Here is a 22,579-nt window from a genome sequence, read left to right as displayed (position 1 = left end):
ACCAGGAATTTCCAGATTGGCTGGTTAACGGTTACGTTCCTGGGGAGGTTGAGACTGTAGTTAGGTTAGCAATTAAATCTTGGTTTACTGCCATGGGGCCTTAAGGTAAGTGACTCCATTTTGGGCCTGTGATTTTCTTTTTAATAATGTTCACATGTTGTTTCATTTGTTTTGAATATTTTAGCGGCTTTTTATAATTCTTTGGATACAATTGCTTAAGCCTCCTTTATACCATCTCTCTGCAGGCACTCCATCTCTCTGCAGACACTCCATTCCATTCCCTCTTTTGCATCTTAGAGTAAATCACCACGCTGCAGCTTGTGAGTATCTCTCCCAGTCAAGTTTTTAAAAATTCACCATACGTGTATGTATTCAAAAATAATGTAATGGTATTGTTTTGTGTGTTTTTAAATTTTATATAAATGGTATTATGCCATGTGTATCTTTCTCAAATTGCTTTTGCCTTCAATATTGTATTTCTGAAATTTATTTATGGTGAATTATAAAGATACAGTTTATTTTAACTGTTCTAGAACATAACCTGTGTGACTATACCCATTCCCCTATTGATAACACTTAGGTTGTTTCCAATTTTCTCTATTACAAAAAAATGCAGCAAGGAACAGCTGTATCCATATCTATTGTGCAAAAAGTGCAAGCGTTTCTGGGGAGCTTATATTTAGAAGTAGAATTGCTGGCTAATAGGGTATGTACCTCTCCTGCTCTATCAGTTTTTTATGAATGCTGTAACAAATTATCACAGACTGAGTGGCTTAAAACAACACATATGTATTACTTTATAGTTTTATAGAGTCTAAGTCTGACAGTCTCACTAGGCTTAAATCAGTGTTTCAACAAGGCTGCATTTCTTGCTGGAAAGCTGTAGGGAGAATCTGTTTTCTTGCCTTTTCTTGGTTTTAGAGGCTGTCCACATTCTTTGGCTCCTGACTCCGTTCTTCCATTGTCAAAGCCATGATGAAGAGTTGAGTCCTTCTCATATTTCATCCCATGGACCTCCTCCACAGTCACATCTCCCTCTGACCAGAGCTGGGAAGGGTCCATTATTTAAGGACTCGTGTTATTACATTGGGTCCAGGTAATACAGAATAATCTCCCTGTTTTAAGGTCAGCTGATCAGTAACCTTAATTCCATCTGCCACCTTAATCGCCTTTTGCATGTAACCTAACATATTTATAGGTTACTAGGTTTAGAACACTGACATTTTTGAGGTCATTATTCTGCCTACCACATCAACGTTATGCAATATTGTCTAATAGCTCTCTAAGATGTTTGTACCTGCTGTGTTCCCACAAGGAGTGGCCAAGTGTTCCCTTTTCTCTATTTCTGGTCAATGTTGAATGTTGTTGGACGTTCGCAGTTTTGCCAATCTGAAGTCTCTCGTTGTTGGTTTAATTTTTCTCAATGAATAGTGAAATAAAACTTTTTATAATATGTTCATTGATTATTTTGGCCTCCCCTTTTGAGAATTGCTCTGCTATCTATTGTTCCTTTTGCTAGCTGCATTACCTTTTGTTTTCATATTAATTTGTGGAATTATGTTATCTATTCATTCTTGGTAGGTTGGTTGGCTTCTCCCAGACTGTCTGTCACTTTATTAAGAAATGCGTTTAGCTGGGGCGCCTGGGTGGCACAGCGGTTAAGCGTCTGCCTTCGGCTCAGGGCGTGATCCCGGCGTTATGGGATCGAGCCCCACATCAGGCTCTTCCGCTATGAGCCTGCTTCTTCCTCTCCCACTCCCCCTGCTTGTGTTCCCTCTCTCGCTGGCTGTCTCTATCTCTGTCAAATAAATAAAATCTTTAAAAAAAAAAAAAAAAGAAATGCGTTTAGCTGATTTTTGTGTAAGACTTAAAATTGCAATGCAACAAAAAATTAATCAATCTTTTATAGTTTGTGTATTTTACTTTTTATTTAAGAAACCATTCCCAACCAGAGGTTAAAGATATTGCCCTATATTTCTTTTATATTTATAAAATGTTTTTCCTTAGCACATTTAAGTCTTTAATCCACCTGGAATCTTCTGTGCTGTAAGGCAAAGATCCAATTTTATTTTGCTTTCCATATGGATAGCAATAGTTTCAATCCCATATACTGAATTTTCCATCCTTTCCCCATGCCTTTCCTCCTTCCGAAAGCCTGCCATTACTGATTTCTACTTAAGGTATAATCCTTTGTCTTTAGCCCCTTATCTGCAGCTTCTACTACAAACCGTACTCTTAACGAACCTTTAATGAGTGCTGATCTGCTCTATCTTAACCTGGGTTTTGAGGACATGAGTGTATTAATTCTGCTGCAGTAATAAATGACCTCTAATTTTTTTTTTGGTTTTCAACACAAGTTTGTCTCTCATGTAGGTTACATGTTGCCTGTGTCAGTTGCTCCTCTGCTTCTGTCCCCTATGTCTTTTCATTTTTGAATCCAGGCTAAAGCAGGAGAAGCTCCCCTTTGGGAAGTTCAGGAAAAAGAGGAAGAGAGTTGTTGGGATCATGTAGTGACTCCCAAAGTCTCTGCTTGGATGTGAACTGCATCATATCCACTCATTCCCACTTGTCAGAGTCACATGATGAAGCTCTGTGTTGATGGGGCCACTACAGTTCACTCCTTCAGCAGAAGACACACAACACACAGAGCGAAGGATGTGGGATTCTCTTTCAGAATGGGAGAGTGAATAATTGGAAAAATTAATCAATCTGCCAGCATGAGTATGATTTCATCACCTGTATTTGTTAATTGTATATGTTTTAGACACTTGCATATTTGATATATTTTACATTGAAAATAGTAAATTAATTCTCTGTATATCCCAGGTGAAGGGCTCACTGAATGCAGTAACAGATAGAAAGTGTAAAACAAAACTTGAAGAAAGTCATGCAGTTTACATTCAGAATATCCAATGGAGATAATGGTAACATGGTGACATAAAGTTTAAAGATAAATAAAAAATATTTTCTAGAAGTAATGTTTCACATACAGATGGAAGGAGCTCACGGTTTCAAGCAAGATGAATAAAGGACAAAGTAAAGGAGGATTTTCATAAGAAGGAAGAATTGGTTGAACCTGTTATTAACGCAGTGTTAATGAAGCTTAGGGTTTTAAGCTAAAGATGTAACATGTTAGATTCATCCGTATATGATTCATCCTGAATTCATTTTCATAGATCATACAATTTCCCTCTCCATTCTTCTTTAGATCTTGACTCACTGTTTCAGGCATACTGAATTTTTATTTTCCTGAACAGCCATGCTCTTGCATTCCTGCCCAGGCTGTTCTCACTGCCTGGACTTTCCTTCATCTTTTCTATGCTAACAGTTAATCACCCCATCCTCTGTGCTTCCTTGACCTTCATATGTACTTTTGTTATAGTACTTATCACTCGAGGTATGCTATGACTCTCTATTTCCTACCCACTAACATCTAGAGGAGCAACTTATAGGGTGTATGACTAGTGGGGGAATTGTGTCCCTTACTTTTTTTAGTACTTTCCTCCAACTTTTCTGCCAAGATTTAACCCTTCATTCAATACAGTAGTTTTTAATGGTGGTCACACCGTTCAGACAGTGCTCACAGAGAGGAATAGAAATCATTTTGGGAAAGTGCCACTTCAAGGAAACTTTTGGCCTGAAGTTAGAAATTCCGTCTTAAATGTTGGTGGTCTGAGTGGTTATTATAGTCTAAGTCTTCTCTATCAAGAAAGCAAGCAAAACCTTAATTAACTTAAAGGTGCTAGAAGGAAAAGTAAGAGATACCCATTCATTTTTATCATTGCTGTGGCAATAATTTATCATTATAATTACTTAAGCATAAGCAATACAACCTATCACGTGATTAATGATAAAGACTTTACAGATGGTGGTGAAACCTATATTCTTTATAAGATAAAAGTTTAAATAATATTTGCTTATGGTTTTCCTAACATTTGAACTCAGACCTTATTTTTACTATGATAAAATAAAAGATGAGTTACAGAAGTGTTTTCATGACCTACAAGTGAGCCAAATACCGTGTTACACATATTAGAGAGGTACACAATGATAACTGATAAGGGATTTATAAATTCCAATGGAACAGAGTGTTACACCAAGAGTGTTGATTCAATGCAGCTTAAGATTATAAAATACCAACCAGGTTATAGAATAAGGCAAAAATTACAGATTTTTTTTCTGGAGGTATCTAATTACCTAGCTAATTTATTTTAGTCATCTTCTTTAGAGTGTTCATTATAATATAATTTGATTGAATTTGATTTTGAAGGCTGCTTTCATAAATTAGATAACTGAATGAATATCTGATTTGGGAGTTGGATAGCTTAGACTACTATATATTCAGATATTTATATGTTTATCTTTGAGGTATTTAGGAAACATTAAGTATATTTATTCTTACAGTAATGAGTACTTGAAAATGAAATACAAGTAATTAAGCCCAAGGAGGGAATACAAACCAGAGGTAGTAAAGAGAATGAAACATAAAGAAGCATCACAATGTACAAATATGTTGGGTGTAGGGATGCCTGGGTGGCTCAGTCAGGTAAGCAACTGCTTTGAGCTCAGGTCATGATCCCAGGTTCCTGGGTTGGGCTCTCTGCTCAGTGGGAAGTCTGTTTCTTCCTCTCCCTCTGCTTCTCCCCCTGCTTGTGCTCTCTCTCTCTCTTTCTCTGTCAAATAAATAAAATCTTTAAAAATATATGTTGGATGTATTACACCATACAAAATTATAAGAGGTAGTAAAACTTTTGTCTTACATAAATTGTTGATAAAGTACTAGAATTCATAGACCTATTGGTGGACTTTTCCCCCCCATTTTGTTTTATTGTAGTGATCAATTTCTTTTTGGCTGCCCAATATCTAAACCCGCTCCAATTTAGGTGAAATCTTATATGAATCCTTTTGTGAGGTAGAGCCCATGTTTCCCATGACAGTTGAATAGAGTCAGGCATTCTGTTTCTTCAAATGATCCGTACCTTGAAGATGAAAAGAATTGTTTACGAGGCTTAACTCAGATTTTGTGCTATAAATTTCTGTGACTTAAAAAAAAAAAAAAACCAACCAAGAAGTTATAATATGGATCAGATTGCCACAGTACTTAAGGGAGTCAATTAGCAGTCAATTCGGGGTCCCTTTCTGCAAAGATCTGGGAATGGCGTGAGATTTTACCTACTTTCAAGTTAACAAGTTAGCCTGCCACAGTTTCATGGATGCTGGTAAAAGATATAAGACTTCTGCGTCAGAGAAAAAGGATAGTTTTTTGCTCACAGAAACAAGGCAGTTTATTGCTCACAGCTATAGCAGTAGCCAAAGTACTAGCATTTTTGCATGTTTCCTGAGTCCCATTTTCTGCAGGGCTATATGAAGAGTGTTAGATGACACTTGTATACTCAGTGAGATGCATGACAGATTATGAGCACTAGGACTCTGAATCTTTCATGGGCAATAAGCATACCTGCTCTTTGCTCCAGAGGGAAGCACTGTCCAACTGTGTCTTCTAAGTTGGTTCACTGTACAAACAGCATTCAGTGAAGGGTAGTCAGAGCCTTGCTCACCAGACCTGCTGTAATTTGGTAGACTGATAGAAGTTTTTTGTTACCCGGTACTCATGGATCATGAGTTATTTTATAAGATCTGTTTCTCAGAATATTATGATCTTAAGATAGAATAAGAAAGAAAACTTTAATCTGGAATGTTTTTTATAATTTTATATAGGTTCTACTCTTCTTTTTTTTTTTTTTTAAAGAATTATTTATTTATTTATTCGACAGAGATAGAGACAGCCAGCGAGAGAGGGAACACAAGCAGGGGGAGTGGGAGAGGAAGAAGCAGGCTCATAGCAGAGGAGCCTGATGTGGGGCTCGATCCCAGAACGCCAGGATCACGCCCTGAGCCGAAGGCAGACGCTTAACTGCTGTGCCACCCAGGCGCCCCAGGTTCTACTCTTCTTCAGTAGAAAACACTTATCTTGCATAAAGAATACAAAATTTAAATCCCATTTACAGATCTCTTATGAGGATGAAAAGTGGTAATGCTCTTAGTATAAAGTTTTATAACTCTAAACAAACATTATCACATATATATTTCATAATTGTTTTATGGCTATTAAAGATAATGACAATGAAAGGGCAAATCTAACTTCTGTTCCAAAGACTAATCATTGACTGACATGCCTTGTGATTTAGTAAGAGTTTTGTTTTGTTTTTTAAATTGGAAACATTCATTAGTGTTTGATGCTAGGTTTATAACAAGCAAACATACTTGTTGAAAATGAATTTTTAAGATTTTTCCCCATGTTTATTAGACATGTTTTATGGTATATTCATTGTTTTATTTATTTTGAAAGATTTATTTTTTATTTATTTTAGAGAGAGAAAGCGGGAGAGCATGGAGTGGGAGGGTAATGGAGAGGGAGTGAGAGTACCAAGCAGACTTTGATGTAGGGGCTCGACCCCACAATCCTGAGATCAGGACCTGAGCCAAAACCAAGAGTTGAAAGCTCAACCAACTGCACCACCCAGGTGCCCTGGTATATTCATTGTTTTATATGCACACACAGAATTATTTCCTCAATTTCTTTTTTTCTCCTTGATAATGCCATTTCTGTGGCATTAACAACTGAATGCTATTTTCCCCCATTTTCATGAATGATCGTGACAATGGCATTAGTACCAGATACACAAGTGGCTCTGATAATACATAATCTGACCTTTATCTCTAATGTGATCAGCATGGGCTGCCACCCTTCCAGCTGTGACATAACAGCTGTTTTGATAGCTGACTGCAATCAATCATTGCAATGGACTGATTCAGCAATGCTGAATTGCTCTGAGCTTTTCTTTCAGAGAGACTGCTTCACTCTGGGAATTGGTGGCTAATGTTTGTCTTACTCTATATGGCTTTTGAGGGAATCTGATGGAATTATGAATAAAACAGAATGACAATGTATGTGCAAGCCTAATTTAAATAAGCATATGTTTAAAACTATGTTGTGAACCAAAATTAAATTTAGGGAGCTGGTTTTAGACATTTAGAATGAATGTCTTAGATACCAAAGATAAAAAAGAAAATCTAATGTCATTTTACATGCTTGTTAGTCTCTAATAATAGTCTTATTACACTAATAGTAAAACTGAATATCAATAGAAAACAATGTTTTCTAAGATATAAAATTAAAACAAAGGTAGAAATAATGAATTAAAAGTGCCATTTTACATATCTTTATTTTTTACACTTGGGGAAGATGAGAACTCAGAACTCTGAGCATCTGAGAGATCATTATGTCCATGCCCATTGTTTTGTGGATCTAGGTAATAAGTGACGTTTCCAGTATCCATGGTGGTACCAGAGTAGAGTCATGGGTCAATAACTGGTCAGAAAAAGAGATATGTGGTAGAAGTCCACTTATAGAACTAGAAGAAGGGGGATGAAAGCCTCTAAGAGCCAGTTTTCCTCAAGGTAGAAGTATGTAGGTATCATTGAACTCACCACTAGGCAGCATTTTAAATGACTTATCTGCCCAAATACACAATATATTGGTTTATTTATGATTGGGGTATCCCTATATACACTGTCCGGTCAGAACCTAGTGATGTCTTCGTGGTGCCAGTACAATTACTAATTCATAGTACTGTAACCCAACCAACATGAGTTCGCTCCTTGGTGAGTCAGAAACTACATCTAGTTGAGTTTCCCACAAAGAAAAGTTCATTTGCAGTAAATAAGGAGATCACAAAGAATGGCTTTCAAAGCCATGACTCCCCAAGCAAGCCTTTTATTTAGGGTTCCTTTTATTTAGGGTTCCTTTTATTTAGGGTTAGGATGAAAATTTAGATAGGGAAGCCTTGTCGTCAGAGGTAGAGGCGGGCATAAATTTGCACATGCACCTTAAGGAAACATGCCAATACATACATTGTATGTTATGTAAATGATGCTTGTGCTCCTCCTTGGGTGGAGATTTTAGTATTATAATGAAGTAACAGTAAGCGTTGCTGATTCTAGAGGTCACTCCATGGCCCATTTGCACAGGCATGAGTCAGGGGTTAAGCTCAAACTGGTCTGAATGGTCTGGTTCTGCCAAAGGTCTTGTCAAGGCAGTTGCTATTACTTGAAGGATGATTTTCCTTTCCATTAAGAGGTAAGCTGGAAAGAAGAGCTTAAGGAAAAATGTGGGACAAAGGTTGGTGTGTACAAGCAGGTGGACAGTAAAGCTCAGATCTTGGGGTCTAGCTGGTGATAGTACTACCATAACTGTTTATTTTACCTTGATTTTTTGCTATAATATTTTAAACTGTCATCTTGTAACTAAGTAGGTTTTTAAAGAGCCGAATAAGGAAATTCTTTTTAAAATATTAAATAGGGAAATTTTAGCTGATATTTTTTTTTCTTCCCTTCAGCAATTTTCCTTATAGCAAGTAGATGCATTTATAATCATTTCTTTGACCTTAGGACTACTCAAAACATGGTGGAAAGTGATCAGTATTTTTATGTCATTGATGATGTGATGTTAGCATTTCTTCATCTGGAAAGCCAATTATTTAGCTACTCTCTTCATCATAAGGCAAAGTGTCTCCTCCCAGCTCAGCTGAAATAGTTTATTAATTAAATTTCTTTATCTAGCTATACTCTTGACTTCTTGTTTGATATTGCTTTCCCCTGCAAAGCCCCATGTACATACAAATGTTCGTGGAAGTAGTATGAACAAATGGATTCACATACATATTCCATGCATTGATATGAATGGAGGCTGTTACTGGTAGCCTAGATTAATTAATGAGGTAATAGGAGAATGTGATGGTTTGCTATGATGTTATACATGTACACATTACACACATACAAATTTGATAGTGTTATTCCATGTCTTAGGTTTATACCTATTTATTTATTTTCCCTTTGCTTATGCTTAATGAACATAGACCACATCTTCTAATACTTTGTACTGAGTACTTTTAATACTTCTAATTCCCTTAAAATTCTTTCTCAACATTGTTCTCTGTATACTATGAACAATTTCTTTTCTTTTCTTTTTTCTTTCTTTCTTTCTTTTTTTTTTTTAGAGAGGGAGAGAGAGAGCCTGTACTAGCAGGGGTGGCAGGCAGGCAGGGACAGGGCCAAAGGGAGGAAGAGAGAATCCTAAGCAGGCTCTACACCCAGTGTGGAGCCTGAGGCAGGGCTCGATTTTATGACCTTGAGATCATGAAATGATGAAGAGTTGGCTGCCCAGCCAACTGAGCCACATATCCCTACTATGAACAATTTCTTAAATTATGTTGACTTTTATTACAAAATATAAGACTGTACCTATTTCTCTCAAAATGTGCTTGTATTAACTAAAAGTTATACTTTGGCTAACTATTGAGCAGAAGGTTTACTTAAATGTTTTTTGACTTTGATAATCACCTAGTTTAGAACACATTTAATACTATTTTCTTCTGTCTCCTCTATCCCACTTTACTTTTTTAAAAAAAGATTATTTATTTATTTATTTATTTGAGAGAGTGCGAGAGCATGGGGGGCGGTACAGAAGGAAAGGGAAAAGCAGACTCCTTACTGAGCAGGGAGCACGACACAGGGCTCTTTCCCAGGACCCTGGGATCACGACCTGAGCCAAAGGCAGATGCTTAACCAACTGAGCCACCCAGGTGCCCCTTTCCCACTCTACTTTTTAAAAATCACTAATTTTGACATCCTATTTCATGATGAGGAAAGATGCACTTAATTAGAGTTATGCAGATTTTAGAATTAACAGGAATGCCTCATCACCACCAAACAACCTGATATTTCTGTTGACTTTATTTTTGGTATTAAGTATTTATTTCATTGCTTTTTTGATTTTATTGAGATAATTAACATATACCATTGCATAAGTTTAATGTTGATAGAGTGATGATTTGACTTATGCTTATATTGAGAAATTATTAACAAAATAAGATTGGTTAACATATCCATTACCTCACATAGTAATCATTTTGGTTGTGGGTGCACTAACAACTTTTCAGATTTACTCTTCAGCAACTTTCAAGTTAACAATACAGTATTGTTAACTATAGCCACCATGTGGTACATCGTATACTCAGAACTTATTTATATTATGACTACATATTATAACCATTGGATTTACATGCACTTCTCCCCACTTCCTCAACTACCAATCTACTGTCTATAGAATTCAGTGAAATCTTCTGGTCCTGGGTTTTCTTAGTTGAAGCTTGTTGATTACTAATTCAATTATATTATCATTACTGGTCTATTCAGGTTTTCTGCTTCTTCATGAGTTGGTGTTGGTCAGTTGTATGTTTTGTATGTTTCTAAAACTTCATCCGTTTTTACTAAGTTGTCCAATTTGTTGGTGTGTAATGTTCATAGTAGTCTCTTATGGTCCTGTGTAGTCCTGAGATATCTTTTTTAATGTCTCCTCTTTAACTTATAAATTTATTGATTTGAGTCCTCTATCAAAATTTCTTGTTAGTCTACCTAAAGTTTTGTCAATTTTCTTTATCATTTAAAGAACCAACACTTAGTTTTTAAAATATTTTCTGCTGTTTTCCTAGTCGCAGTTTCATTTACTTCTGCTCTAGTGTTTATTTTTTCCTTTTTTCTGTGAACATTGGGCTTAGTTTGTTCTTTTTCTAGCTCCTTGGAGTGTTTATTTGAGATTGCTCTTTATTCTTGATGTATGTATTTAGCTGTAAATTTTCTTCTTAGAATTGCTTTTGCTGCATCTGATCATTTTTGGTATGTTGTGTTTCCATTTTTATTTGACTCAATATATATATATTTTTTTAATTAAAAAAATTTAATTCCAGTATAATTGACATACAGTGTTATATTAGTTTCAGGTGTACAATATAGTGATTTAACAATTCTATGCATCATTACTCAGTGCTCATCAAGCTAAATGTACTCATAATCCCTTTTAAATATTTTGTCCACCCCTTCCACCCACCTCTCCTCTGGTACCATCAGTTCTCTATAGTTAAGGGTCTGGTTTTTTGTCTCTTTTTCCTTTGTTCATTTGCTTCTTAAATTTCACATATGAGTGAAATCATGTGGTATTTGTCTTTCTCTGACTGACTTATTTCACTTAGTATTATACCGTCTAGATCTATCCATTTTGTTGCAAATGGCAATATTTCATTCTTATGTATGGCAAGTAATATACCATTGTATATATGCAATGTATGTGTATATATATATGTGTGTGTGTGTGTGTGTATATATATATATACATACATATACCACTTTTGCTTTATCCATTCATATATCAATGGGCCATTGGGCTGCTTCCACAATTTGATTATTATAAATAATGCTACAATAAACAAGGGTGCGTATATCCTTTTGAATTAGTGTTTTCATATTCTTTGGGTAAATACCCTGTAGTGGAATGACTGGATCATATGGTAGTTCTATTTTTAATTTTTTCAGCAATGTCCATATTGTTTTCCACAGTGGTTGTTTGCATTCCCACCAGCAGTGCATGAGGGTTCCTTTTTCTGCATATCGTTACCAACACTTGTTTCTTGTGTTTTTCGTTTTAGCCATTCTGACAGATGTGTGGTGTTATCTCATTGCAGTTTTGATTTGCATTTCCCTCATGATGAGTGATGTTCAGCATCTTTGTAGTTGTTTGTTGGCCATCTGTATGTGTTCTTTGGAGAAATATCTGTTCATGTCTTCTGCCCATTTTTTAATTGGATTATTGTTTTTCTGGTGTTGAGTTCTGTAAGTTCTTTAGATGCTTTGGATATTAACCTTTTATTAGATATATCATTTGGAAATAGCTTCTCTCGTTCAGTAGGTTGTCTTTTAGTTTTGTTGACTGTTTCCTCTGCTGTGCAAAACCTTTTCATTTTGATATACCCCCAGTAGTTTATTTTTGCTTTTGTTTCCCTTGCCTCAGGAGACATATCTAGAAAAATATTGCTATGACCAGGGTGAGAAAAATTACTGCCTGTGCTCTTTCCTAGGATTTTTATGGTTTCAGGTCTCACATTTAAGTCCTTAATCCCTAATGTGGGTATTATCTATGTGTATTCATGGGATGAGGTGAGCCTCGGATCCTCCTATTCCACCATCTTCCTCAGAAGTCTTGTCTCAATGTATTTTTGATAACCCATTTGATTTCTTCTTTGACCCACTGGTTATTCAGGAGTGTGTTCAGGAGTGTGTTGTTTAATTTCCACATATTTGTGAATTTTCTAGTTTTCTTCCTATTACTGATTTCCAGTTTTATACCATTGTGTTTGGAAAAAATACTGGGTATAGTTTCTATCTTCTTGAATTTGTTGAAATTTGGTTTGTGGCCATACATATGATCAATGTTGGAAAATGTTCTGTGTGTTCTTTAGAAGAATATGTATTCTATTGTTGGATGCAATGTTCTGTATATGTCTATTAGGTCACTTTGGAATATATTGTTATAATATCTGCTTTTGTTATATTGGTTTTCTATCTGGATGATCTCTCCATTGTTGAGAATAGAGTATTAAAGCTCCATTTATTATTATACTGATGTGTATTTCTCCTTTTAGTTCTGTTAGATTTACTTTATATATTTTGGAGCTGTGATGTTAGGTGCATAAATATTTACAATTGTTTTAGCTTCTTGATAATTTGATCCCCCTATCATTATATAATGACCTTTTGTGTCCCTTGTGAACATTTTTAATTTATTTTATTTTTAAATATTTTATTTATTTATTTGAGAAAGAGAGTGTGCATGAGATAGAGAGAGAGCAAAAAAGAGACCACAAGTATGGGGAGGGGCAGAGGCAGAGGGTGAGTTGTTTTCTATCCTAGATATTTTGTTTCTTGCTTCCTCTTTTGCTATCTTCCTTAGTGATTTGATGATTTTGTAGCTGTGTGCTTTGACTGCTTTGTCATAACCTTTTTTTTTTTTTAAAGATTTTATTTATTTATTCGACAGAGATAGAGACAGCCAGCTAGAGAGGGAACACAAGCAGGGGGAGTGGGAGAGGAAGAAGCAGGCTCATAGCGGAGGAGCCTGATGTGGGGCTCGATCCCATAATGCCGGGATCATGCCCTGAGCCGAAGGCAGACGCTTAACCGCTGTGCCACCCAGGCGCCCCTGCTTTGTCATAATCTTTTCTGTATCGGCTACAGGTTTTTCCTTTCTGATAACCATGAGGCTTACATAAAATGTATTCTTAACATTCTATTTTAAGCTCAAAACAACTTAACTTGGATAGCATACAGAAACTTTGTACTTTCGGGGCGCCTGGGTGGCACAGCGGTTAAGCGTCTGCCTTCGGCTCAGGGCGTGATCCTTGCGTTGTGGGATCGAGCCCCACATCAGGCTCCTCTGCTATGAGCCTGCTTCTTCCTCTCCCACTTCCCCTGCTTGTGTTCCCTCTCTCGCTGGCTGTCTCTATCTCTGTCGAATAAATGGATAAAATCTTTAAAAAACAAAAAAAAGAAACTTTGTACTTTTACTTCTCCCCCCTCACAGTTTTAGGTTATTGATGTTACAATTTATATGTGTTTCATATTGTGTATCCAATAACAAATTATTATAGTTATAGTTATTTTTAATTCATTTGCTTTTTAACTTCTAAACTAGAATTTTGATTGATACACCACCATTATAATATTACAGAATCTGACTTTGACTCTATATTTACCTTTACATATAAGTTTTACACATTCGTATGTTTTTATAATGTTCATTAGCATTCTCTCATTTCAACTTGAAGTTTGCTCTTTAGCATTTCTTGTAAGACATGTCTCTACTTGTGAAGAACTCCCTCACTATTTGTTTGTCTGGGAAAGGCTTTATTCCTCCATTTTTTAAGAACCATTTTGGCAGTGTAGCATTCTTAGATGACAGCTTTTTTCTTTCAGTATATTGAATATATCATTCCACTCTTTCCTGGGCTATAAAGCTTCTGCTGAGAAATACACTTATAGTTTCTTATATGTGATGAGTTGCTTTTCTCTTGCTGGTTTCAAAATTCTGTCTTTGTCCTTGACTTTTGACAATTTAATTATAATGTGTCTCATTGTAACCCTTTTCTGATTCAACCTACTTGGATTCTGTTGGATCTCATGAATCTGGATGTTCATTTCTCTTCCCAAATCTTTGGAGATGTCCAGCCATAACTGCTTTAAATAGACTTTCTGTCCCTTTATCCTTCTCTTTTTCTTCCAGGATTCTTATAATGAGTGTATCGTTACTTTCAGTCCTGTCCGTACATCCCATAGTCTTTCTTCATTCTATTTCATTCTTTTTCCTTGTAGCTTTTCTGAATAATTTCAAATGATTTGTCTTCTAGTTCATCGGTTCTTTCTTCTGTTTGGTTGAGTTAATGTAGAAGGTCATTATTGAATTCTTCAGATTTGTCCTACCTTTAGTTCTAGGATTTCTGGTTTTGGTGTTTGTTTTTTTCTTTTGTTGGTTTCTATGTCTTTTTTGAACTTCTTATTTTCATCATGTGTTATTTTCCTCACTTCATTTAGTTGTCTGTCTGTGTTCTAGTTTGCTGACATTGTTTAAAAGGATTATTCTTAATTATTTGTCAGTTCATAGATCCCCATTTCTTTAGGGTCAGTTATTGAAGTTTAATAGTGTCTTTTGCTGGTGTAAGTTTATCTGATCCTTTGTAATCTTTGTATCCTTGTAGTTGGTATCTGTGCATTTGAGTAGGTTGTTCAGATTTTACAAGTTCTCTTTGTCAGGGGAAGACCTATACCAGTCAGTTCAGCTGGGAATACTGGGTGGGTCGGCTGGTAGTGTCCATGGGTAAGCAGGGCATGCTATTGGGTCTCTAGTCAGGTTAGACCACTGCCTGTGCTCTAAGGTCAAGGAGGGTGCCACTGGGTGGGCTCCATGGTTGGGTGAGCTTACTGGCTGTGTTCCACATTCTAGTGGAGCCACTGTGTGGTCTCTCTGCTAGGCTAGGCCTGCTCAGTGTGTTCCATAATCAAGTAGGGCCACTAGCTAATCTCTACAATCACCTCTGGTCAGGTGTGGTCATAGGCCGTGTTTCCTGGCAAGGCAGTACTACTAGTTGGAATGTGCAGTTCGGCAGGCTATGCTCTTTCATTGTTTCTGATCAGAGGAGCCTCAGGTTTTGCTCACCAGATAGATAGTGCTGCTGGCTGAACTCCATGCTTGGGAAGGGCATGGGCTGTGCTTCATGGTCAGACAGGTTCTTTGACTCTGCTCTGTAGTCAGGTAGGGCTGGAGGCTATGCTCTGAAGTTGAGTGGGGCTACAGGGTGGGCTTCACAGAGGCCATTGGCTATGTCTCAGCGTTGGGCATTAGACCTTGTTGTGGCTGGTCTTGGTCAGACTCTTGCATCAAGTGGAGCTTTCAGCTGTACTCCACAGTTGGGCATAGCTGGAACCTGCTCTGTGATTAGGCTGGGTGACTGTCCAGACTTTACTGTTGGGTACAGCTGCAGAATATGCTCCGTATTTGGGCAGGATCATGGCTGGGCTCCCTGCCTGGGCAAGGCCATAGGCTGTGTTAAAAAATCTGGCATCATTAGGGTGGGCTCTTCTGCTAGGTGAAGTTTTAGACTGGGCTTTGTGGCGGGGCAGTGCTGTAGACTGGGCGCCAAGACTCAGGATCAATGTTCAGGCTCCTTGGTATGCACAGATGATAGGCATCTGTGGCCAGACTTCCCAGTGGGGAGGGACTGGAAGCTATGCTTAGAAATTGAGTGGGACTGCTAATTTTGCTCCCCTGCCTTGATGAGGACATAGAATAGTCTCCATGGCCAGAATGGCTCTTTAGCTGGGAACCCAAATCAGGTAGAACTATCAACCAAGCTCGCTAGCCAGACATGGCTACTGGTCCATTCTGCTTGGGTGCTGCTACAAGCAGAAATTTGGGTCACCAAGATCTGAATGCTGTTGTTGTTGTAAGCTGTACCCCTTTCCATTTCTATCAGATCCCCAGTGTTTGAGTTCCATAGTTTTTGCCTGTGGTCCCTATGAGGTAAGACCTATGTGGGCCTCTTAAAAAATGTTTTGCAATACTGCAAATGCAAATATCCACCTTCAGTTCTCTTTTCCCATTGGGAAACAGTAGACCTAAGAGGGCCCTCTTGGTGCCTCGCTATGCCAACCTGGGGGTAGCATAATGCAGTCAAAGCAAAGCTGTTCCTCTTACTCCTTTAATGTGGTCCTTTTCAGTCTTTGTGTTTTGGAGGAATGCTTCACCCTCATACCCAGGTTCTGGGATTTTCACAATAGGGTTTGTCTATGGGAAAGTTGTTAGTTGGTCTTCTTCTGAGGTGGACGGAAGTCAGGGACAACATCTGTCAACATCTTTTTTTTTTTTTAATGATTTTTTATTATATTATGTTAGTCACCATACAGTACATCCCCGGTTTCCGATGTAAGGCTCGATGATTCATTAGTTGCATATAACACCCAGAACATCTGTCAACATCTTGACGTTACTCCTCCACTGACTCTTTTCTAAGTTTAAGGCCACAGAGCTATTTCAAGAGCATAGTCAGAACTATAGATACTGATTTTAGGCCAACACAGCTTTTTGAAGATGCTACCCTGATATTTAAAGATTATTGGATTTTACTGGGCAGGAATCATACCATTCTATTTCAATACCAATTTTCTTCAAAGGTCACTTTCAGTGATTTCTTTTTTGAACCACAAATTTTGGCTAATATCTATTATTTGTCAAGATCACAGTGATCCTGTGCATTTCACAACTTTTGCTGTAATGTAACCTTAGGGGCTGTCAGTGAAGAAACAAATTGGAATATTCCTGCTTATCAAACCCCCAGGGTACAATGAATTGCTTCAGTGCGTTCTGTGGAAAGATAAGGCAAAGGGGACAATTTATTTGTACCAGTTTAACCTCTCTGGGCTGTTGACATTGGAACTGCCTAATGGTAAACTGTTAAGAACTATTAAGTTCTCATTAGTGATGCCCCTGGATTAGAGCCATGTGGTACAGGACATCATTTAATGGTAAATATTAAAACATATTTATGAAAAGAAGAGAAAGGCACGTCTGCATTATTTAAAAGAAAATAGAAGAGTAGAACTTAATTGGTATCAAAACCAGGTCAGAGACTAATTATGATTTCAGTTCCATGTAACTTTACCTTCCCATTTCTTGACTTAGTAATTGTTTCTGGCAATGCCATGGCCAGAAGAATAAAGTGCTTTCAGAAATGTGAGCAGCTCAGAATCATTATTAACCTCAGGCTGTCTACACAATTAATAATTCAATGTAATTTTATCTATACTAGTTTTCAGCATACAACTCATATATCAATTAATTTATTCTTAGTTTGAAAGTCTGTATGTGGACTGCAATGTGGCATGCCAATTATTAATGATTTAAATTTGAATGAGTTCTTATATATCATTGACATATAGGTACAATAAAGCAAATAGAGCAACATGTATTATCATGCTGATGGCACTGAAAATACCTATAAAACGTGTGCAAAAGCATCAGAAAAAAAAACTTAGTCACATCTTATGAAAATCATCATATTCATTTATGAGCTTTATGTATATATATTTTAAATAGCTTATAATAAATATATAATTATGTAGTCAAAATAGTATATATTATATGAAGACATTAAGTGGCCACTTAATTTAAGTTCAGGTTTCCTAAATTTTATTAGCTTTCCTTTCGTAAGTACTTACCTAGAGACCACTTATTAGACTGTTCTAAGCAAATTAGATTTATTATTTTTGTAAGTTGAGTGTTTTTTGTGTTTAAGATTGTTCATTATTTGTTTAAAGTAGTCTGTCTAATCTATGAAGAAAAATAACTAACATATAACTTTGAAGAACAAAAAAAAACCTTAGCAAGGCAGAATTTAAACCTAGGGACAACATAAACACCCAGAATTAAAATTTATACAAAAACAGTATTTTGTTGAAAGAAATTGTTAACCTAATATATTTATATTCTGCTTATGTCTTACTGTGTGACCGTATGCACATCAGTGTGCCTATTTTTACTTCCTCATCTGTGATGTACAGTTAATATATTCTACTGACTTATTTTATTGGTTTATAGTGAGAATGTAAAAGTAAAGTATAATGTTATATTGTAAAGCCCCCCAGTTCTGGTGTTAATGGCAGATTAAAATCTCATTAACATTGTGAGAGCCATTTAATCTCTCTGATTCTCTTTTTCTTCATTTGCGAAATGTTCTGAGCATTACAAGTAAACTGTGTCAAGCACCAGGCACACAATAGGTATTTAGCCAGTGGATCTGTTTTCTAATCATATTATATAAGATTGTAAGAAGACTGATAATCTATTGTAAATTTCTCAAAGTGCAATGTTCCACTAACACTGAGACAAGGACAATGTTGTGCAAATAGCAGTGGTATACATACTTGTAGGAAACCATCATTTTGATATGTACATTCGATCAAACTATTATGACAAATTATACTTCATAATGATAGATGATTTTGTCAAACATTTAGCTCTTTATCAGAGTCTACATTTTAATTATGAATTTTATCCTACAGGTATCTGTTGGGTACTGAAAATTTACAGTACTTTTTTTTTTCCACAGAAGGTTTTAGGATTCCCCGTTAAAAGCCTATTTCCTGCCATATTTAACAGAAATATAAGTAGCAGCTTAGGATCTCTGTTACCCATAAGATATAGTTTGATAACAAGAATTCCAAATTGATCCTTTGAATATCTTTGAGTCTTGAGTATTAAACTCTCCAACGGAGCCTGGTTTTGGAGCTGAGTCAGGAAGTGAATGGAGCTTAAAGGGATTGAGAATAATGGTTACTTCAGCAGTATGGAAATTAAAAGGGTGAGTCAATGAAGGGAAAGTTCTCTAGCAGCAGGCATTTCTACCCTTAAAAGTAAAAACTTATGCATATAGTTCATTGAAGGTTGAAGATTGAGAATGTCTCCCCTTGTGCTTTACTACCACATACTCATGCTAGATGTGGTGGGGGAAACAATGCATGACGTTCTTCATATATGTATCTATGTTATAATTCATAGAATCTCATATTTGGAGGAGACATTAGTGGTTATTTACTGTAAACCATGGGCAATTTCAAATTTCATAAGCTCAATTTATATTTCCTTAGGTGAAATGAGAACTTCAGTATCAGTATTTATTTTGACTTACCTGTTTTATATCCTATCTTTTTCTTTTTTTTTTCTTTTTTTTATTTTAATGTTTTTTTATTATATTATGTTAGTCACCATACAGTACATCCCTGGTTTCTGATGTAAAGTTCGATGATTCATTAGTTGCATATAACACCCAGTGCACCATGCAATATGTGCCCTCCTTACTACCCATCGCCAGCCTACCCCATTCCCCCACCCCCCTACCCTCTGAAGCCCTCAGTTTGTTTCTCATAGTCCATAGTCTCTCATGCTTCATTCCCCCTTCTGATTACCCCCCCTTTCTTTATCCCTTTCTTCCCCTACCGATCTTCCTAGTTCTCATGTTCCATAGATGAGAGAAATCATTATATCCTATCTTTTTCACTTTAATACAAATGTATGTGATTTGGACTATGCATCATTTAGTTCAATTTAAATTGGCAGCTTTATAAGAGCAGGAGCCCTCTTGTTGACTACTTGGCAACAACAAAATAAACGATTGGCAACTTTGATTCTGCTCATAACTTTAAAAAAAAAGAAAATTGATAATAATACTACTAAAAATAATAAAGTAAAGTTTCTGTGACAACATATTTCTGGTTAGTTGATATCTACTTAATGAATAGCTGCTTTTGGAAAAAACAACAGCAAAAAACCTTTAGTATACGCAAGGATATTTATGGTGACCAAATCTAGAAAAACAATATTTTTCTCAGAGGAGGTTTTTATCAAAAGCTGTACGCGACAGCTGATAGATTTTTATTCTATTATTTGCTATGAGAAAGGGATAAAATCTGTCTCCTGAATGTGTGGCATATACTTTGCCAAAGGAAACAATAGTACCTTCCAAATGGATTTAAAACATATGTATAATAATTCCCATTATTGTAAAAAGCTACTTTGTGTCTATTCAAAGGTTATAAAAAGCAACACTTAATAATTTAAAATTATAAATTTTTAAATTGTCTGTGATTAGATATAAGGACAAGAAGGTAGTGGTGTCCACACCTTTCATTTTTCATATGTTAGAAACCAACAGCCACCACCACAATAGAGATTTGGTTTGGGTTTTATTTGTTTATTTTCTCTTGTGGTTTTGATCTATAATTTTAGGTGTTTTTAAAGACATGAATTAATGGAGATGGGAAATTCTTAGCCAAAAATATAAGATAATAAAACAAATTCCTTTAGATGAACTTAACTGCCATAAAAAGTTTATATAAAGGTATTTTATGTTATGGCCTGAGGCATTCTATCTAGACTTGTGAATATCCACATTCTATGAAATTTTTATATCTTGAGAAATTTCTCAAGCAGCTAGTGATGTAGAGCCTGTATAAAGTATATGTTAGAGAACAGGAAGAGAGAAAAAGAAGAAAATTTGGAGGCACCGAAATGTTAATTTATGTTTGATTTAGTTGTAGACAGTTCCAAGTCGTGATACTAGAATCGTAGGATCTTAACTTTATAAGCATAGACGTGTCTTGATTATCACTAAAATATTATTCATGCCCCAGAATAGTCTGTAGTTTCCACATTCTTTAACTTCTGCCCATCTCTCCATAATCTGGAACTATACTTTGGTTGGCTAATCAAAAACTGAATACTCATTCTTCTCTATTAGTTTTCACTGTAGTGAGGAAATAAGGTTTTACTACTCAGCCATGATCTCTTTCGGTTTAGTTAGGCTTTTCTGAGCTCTCTAAAGATAAGGAAAGAATAGTCTTTTTTTGTATCTGTTATTCCCCAGCCACTTTCAATCGTGTAAATATGTCACTTTGAGGAAATTTGCCAATAGATTGTAGCATACAAGGTGCTCCTACTCAGGTTTGCCCGAGAGATTGTTAGTATGTGATGGCAAGGAAAGTGACAATAAATTCTCTAAGAGAGTTAAGAGAAATTATGTATTTAATAGTTATGAAATTTTGAAAATAGACATTTCACAACCAAATTGACTTAAATTTTAAGTAAGAGAAAAATATATTAGATGTGTTTCTTGGAGCTATAGACTACTCTTTCATTGTGAGAAGGTCATAATTACATTTAATTAATTTTACATGGTTATGTTGTTTCTTTTAATCTTGGATGCACCAGAAAGTACAGATTACATTGAGAGATAATATAGGTAAAGACTTTTCAAATATGCCAGGCTGTAATGTTTATTAAAAATGGAGCTATTGACAAAAAACTTAACTTGAAAATTTTCAGATTGAATTTGATAGGACATATTTGCCAATAAAAGAATGTGAATAACCCCAGGATAAAAAAAAAAAAAGGTAGCTGTTGATTTTAAATGAAGTAATAAATTCTTTATCAGTTGCTAAAGTAGAAAATTTAATTCATGGCCCAAGAGAGAAGTCTATTAAATATACAAGTTACATTTTTGCTTTTGTTTGATTGCTTTCCATTTGACCAGTTATCTTCTAAAATGTTCTCTCCAACAAGGTGCTATTCCATATTTTCCAAAGATTTTATTATTTAATAAATGTGTGTTTGTATGTGTGGGTATGTGGATATATGGGGATATATAGGGAGAGATAGATAGATAGGTAGGTAATAGATAATGAAACCACAAGGGAAATAACTTGATCATCTTTAATAGTCTTGGGCTATTGATTTCAACAACAAAGATCACTTTTTAGTTTGTCCTGCATGATCACTCATGAGGTAAAAAGTCTGGATACTTAATTGTGGTCTAGCAAGAGTTTTAATTTTATTTTAATTTTATTCATTCTAGCCACAAGTTGATCACATACAACTCTCCATAATTAGCAGCTCTTCAGACTAGACTGGAACATCAAGATTCACTGTGGAATCTTTCCTTTTGGAATAACTTGACACTAAAATACCCCATCTACCTGATGGAGTATATATTCTCAATCAAACTAGAACTCAAAAATTTTCAAAATAAGAAGAATGGTTCATTTGTGGCAGCAATAGTTTTTTTTTCTTATAAAACAATTTAAAATACTTAAAACATATATTTATCTATGTATAATTTAAAATATTATATTTGTGTTGTCTATTGTTGATTAATAACACTAACTATCCTAAAACATTAGTAGCTTAAAAACAGTATTTTTCTGTAACAGTTCTGTGGCTTGACTAGGCTCAGATAGGTAGTTCTCTCTTTCATGTGATTGTAGTCAGAAAGCTGTCGGGATGGAAATGTCTGGAGACTCAGCTGGACCAGATTTACAAGATGGCTTGCTCACATGGATGACAGTTGATGCTGCTTGTCATCAGAGACACAGCTGTGGCTGTCTACAGCACCCTACGCACATAGTCTCCTCAGATGTTTTAGGCTCCTTACAGCAAGACAGTTGAGTTCCAAGAGTGAGTAATTTGAAAGGCAGGAAATGGAAGCTGCCAATCTTGTAAAGCCTGGGAACAGAAACTCAGTCATCATCATTTCCACCATGGTCTGTTGGTCAAAATGGACACATTCCCAGGGAGAGGATATTA

General features: G+C 35.9%; 1 long non-coding RNA gene across 5 annotated transcripts in view; it reads left to right on the top strand.

The window, feature by feature from the left end:
* The window catches only part of LOC123801018 (uncharacterized), a 148,394-nt gene that overhangs the window by 86,907 nt on the left and 38,908 nt on the right, over window positions 1–22,579 (top strand). For 4 of the 5 annotated variants that reach the window (XR_015725935.1, XR_015725936.1, XR_006782084.2 and 1 more), the window contains one exon: window positions 246–320. This is a non-coding gene — a long non-coding RNA (uncharacterized LOC123801018). The remainder of the gene's footprint in view (window positions 1–245; window positions 321–22,579) is intronic. The other variant, XR_015725937.1, reaches the window with a different exon arrangement.

The sequence above is a fragment of the Ursus americanus genome, chromosome 10 (assembly GCF_024610735.1).
Source record: "Ursus americanus isolate L20-20 chromosome 10, mUrsAme1.1.p, whole genome shotgun sequence".
NCBI classification, from domain to species: domain Eukaryota; kingdom Metazoa; phylum Chordata; class Mammalia; order Carnivora; family Ursidae; genus Ursus; species Ursus americanus.
Note: the sequence above shows the minus strand (reverse complement) of the source record. Positions and strands in the feature narration are given on the sequence as shown.